The sequence below is a fragment of the Eucalyptus grandis genome, chromosome 8, assembly GCF_016545825.1.
Source record: "Eucalyptus grandis isolate ANBG69807.140 chromosome 8, ASM1654582v1, whole genome shotgun sequence".
In the NCBI taxonomy this organism is placed as follows: Eukaryota; Viridiplantae; Streptophyta; class Magnoliopsida; order Myrtales; family Myrtaceae; genus Eucalyptus; species Eucalyptus grandis.
In genome coordinates, this window is record NC_052619.1 from 22,774,266 (window position 1) to 22,778,187 (window position 3,922).

The following is a 3,922-nucleotide window of genomic DNA, read 5'->3' on the forward strand; positions in this document are numbered from 1 at the left end:
AGAATTAAGGGTTAATGCAGTTCACTGTCTTACATGATCTTTATGTTGCGAAGATCATCTCGCTTTTTTCCTTTTGGTTGAAGTTGATCTGGCTAACGTGGCTTTAACCAATTCATGCAAATATAGAGATTATAGAGACAATGAAGGAGTTCTACATTGGTGTGCTTCAAAATGCAGATGCCTGTCTCCGGGAGAACTTTTACCTGCTTGGCTTCGTCCTGTTAATCTAGCTATTGCGATTGCTGATTTGTTTGCTTGATTCACTGAATTGATTCAAGCGTTAAATTAATGTGGTTTTCCAATTCCTTCTATATATGACAAATTAACAAAATTCTGTCATTCGCCGTTAAGGATATATGGAGGGAAACCATACCACATTCTGCTCATGAAGTGTCAAGTAATCTGAGGATGCCGAAATATTGGGGTTGCTGAGATGCATATCTTGGCAGTTAATTCATTGAGGAAAACCATCTATGTAGCAAAACTAGCATATTCTACAATGGCTGGATAAATTGTACGGCTGTTTCCGGTTAGTTCTTCATGTTCAACTATGAAGCCACATAGCCGCTGCACAAAATACGTTATCCTTATTTTACTATCATTGGTCATGTTATTTACCAGTGTATTTTGATGAAGGAAAATGAAGTGATCTGAGAGTCTGTGCATAGCCTGAAAGGCACTTGAGTGTCATCTCTCAATGAAGAAACGCTAGTGTAATTGTTCAGATTCTTCAGTGAAACTACAAAAAGATGTCAGAAATGATGGACTGATTGTTCCTCTCGTCATCTGCTAAACCATGCATTCCATGAACTATGAGATTGCGGCGACTGAATAAAGTCAGATGCATCCGCGATATTCATTCAGAATTTCCTACAATTTCCTGGTTTAAAATGGAAATCATTCCGCTAGCACCATAAAGTTCGGTAACAAAATACCATGTCATTCTAGGCTTAGCGGCATCACTCACGCGACACTGCTGGAGTGCGATGCGTTAGTAACACTTGAAAGATCTATAACTTCTTCCTCCGAGCGTCACATTGAACAAGATCCACACCGGCTCTCAACTATCTATAGCTATAGCCATCAATACTAGAACGGAAAAAGAAAATGAAGTAATCAGACACGCTAGAGAGCAAGTACCGAGAGAGGTCGGCGCTGGGTTGCCGCGCGAGCGAGAGGAGAGAAGAGAGACTAAGCATACTAGATAAAACCATGTTCACGACATCTCAGCTCAGACAAACGACGGTGGCTTAATCATCCAACCGAGAACCCAATCATTGCAGCAAGAACGACAAGCAAGACGGAAAATCCAAGAGAAAAAGGCAAACAGAGAAGCTCCCGCTGCAGGGGATTGAACCAGGGTCTCCCGCGTGACGGGCGAGGGGGGTAAAGGGTGAAGCGGGCTCGAGGGCGTCGGCAGGGGTTCGTCGGTGGGGACTCAGGCGCGGTCGAGATGCCGGGGAGGGAGGCTGGCTGGCTGGCTGGCTGGCTGGCTGGCTCGCTCTCTGATTTCACTCTCCGTCCCTCTCTCACTCTCTCGGCCTCCTTTCAATGGCCTCCGGCAGGCAGCCGCGCATGGCCTCCGCCACCGCCAGCCTGCCGCGGTCGGCCGGATGCCGAGCATCGAACCCCCGCTGGACGCTCTGCTCTGCTCTGCATCCTGCCCTCTGTCTCGAACAATCGTCGCTGCTCTTGCAGCGAGCGTGGAGGAGAGGGAGGAAGGGGAAGAGAAAGGAAAAGGGCCGGGCCGCGCCCATGCGAAAAGAAAGGAGGGGAATAAACCTATGTCTGCTAGTATCTGGATGAGTTTTTATTTTATTTTATTTTATTTTATTTATCATCAAGTTTAAAATTTCTATTCATTCTTGAAAAAGAAGATGGGAGAAGGAGCAATGGTAGGGGAACAAAACACAAGAAAGGAAAAAGAAGTATGCTTAATTAACTATTGATTGATTTTTTTCAAGAATGAATGGAAGTTTCAATTAGTTGAGAAAAAAATAATATAGAAGATGAAGAAAAGGGATGCCAAAGAAAAAAAAAAAAAGGTGAAAAGATGACCCATCTTGTTTCCTAACATAAAAGGTTATTTGGTCAATTAATAATAAAAGAGGCATGTACCTAATTAAAAAAGGTTATTTGGTCAATTAATAATAAAAGAGACATGTACCTAATTAAAGAGAGGGTCCAAATAGGTGCGCCTTTTGTAAATTATTCCATTACGAATGATTACATTTCATTATCATTATCGATATAGGCCGCTCTCATAATAGGACTATAGATTGAGGAAAAAAAGAAGAGATGATTTGGTCCATAAATAAAAATAGGAAAGAAAGTTCAAGTTGACGAGCAAGCGTACCACCAAGGAGACACTTCAAGTTGAAGAAGAGGAGATCAGGGCTGGGAAGGAAAAAGCCATGACGTAGCATCACTTACAGCCCATCTCTTTGTTCATGAACAATTTTTCGGGAGGCATACCATGTGATTTCGGCAAGTACAGCCATTCTCTGGGCAACGTTAGCTTTTCGAACAACAGGTTCACCAGAGAGCTGCCACCAGATATATGCAGCGGCTTTGCTCTTTGATATCCCGTGGTCGATGGGAATAACTTCACCGAGCCGCTGCCCAACTGCTTAGGAATTGTCCGGGGCTAACGAGAGTCCGTCCGGACAGCAATCGGTTCAATGCAGATGTCATGAGTGTGTTTGGAGTTCATCTGAATCCGGACTTTATAAGCCTCAGGCCCTCAGCAACAACCGATTTGTCGGGAATCTCTCCGCAGAATGGGGAGAGTGCACGAATGTCACGAATTTGCAGATAGATGGTAACAAAATCCCCAGCCGCATCTCGCCGGAGCTTGGGAAATTGTCTCAATTGCGCGATCTGACTCCATATGGCAATGAATCGACCGGGAAAATTCCCGATGATTTGGTAAGTCTAGGGGTGTTGATTAGGCTGAACTTGAGCTACAACCATTTGGCCGGAGATATTCCCACCTCGTTAGGAGACTTATTGAAGTTAGAATATCTTGATTTGTCGAGGAGAAGGCATTGAGTAGTAGCATACTGGAAGAGCTAGCGAATTGCAAGAATTTACTGAGCACTTGAGCAACAACAATCCGTTGGATGTCATATCGCCAGAGCTGGGGAACTTGTTCACGCTACAGAATCTACTGGACGTGAGCCACCATTCTTTAGCAGGATCAATTCCTTCCAATTTAGCAAAGCTCACTGAATTGGAAAATCTCAATCTTTTGCTAACAGATTGTAGTACGATCCCAGCTCCTCTCACCAGCATGAGGAGTTGAAGTTCAATAGACTTATCGTACAACGAGCCGATTAGTGTGGTTCGTAATGGTCGCCTCTCCCGACAAGCACGGGGAAGTGCTTTAATCGCGAATCGGGGTTTGTGTGGAAATGCGACCAGATCATCTCCTTGTGGGACGAGCGATAAATTGACCAACCATAGGGAAAAGGTTCTTATTGGTGTGACCCTGGGCGTCTGCTGCTTACTACTTCGGTGACTTCAATTGTGTGATTCTGGCACTTTGGTGGCAAAACAAAGAATTCGATGAAGAGATCAAGAGTCTTGTGAAGTAAGATAAATCTGAGTTGATCATATGGGGAAGGCAAGGGAAGTTCACATTCAATGACATCGCCAAGGCTACCAATGACTGCAGCGAAAGTTACCGCATCAGGAAGGGCTAGTTCGGGAGCCTGGCCAGCGGCCAAATCATCGCCATCAAAAAGCTCAACATACTGGGATCGGGCGATGTCCCCGCGGTCAACCACCAGAGTTTTGAGAACCTGCATAATTTCTTTTGCCTCTACATTTCAGTATATGCTTGTTTCAACTTTGACCTTTGAAGCAACTTGGTGTTTATAATTAGCTATCAGCATACAAAAATAGGTGAAGGACCAATATG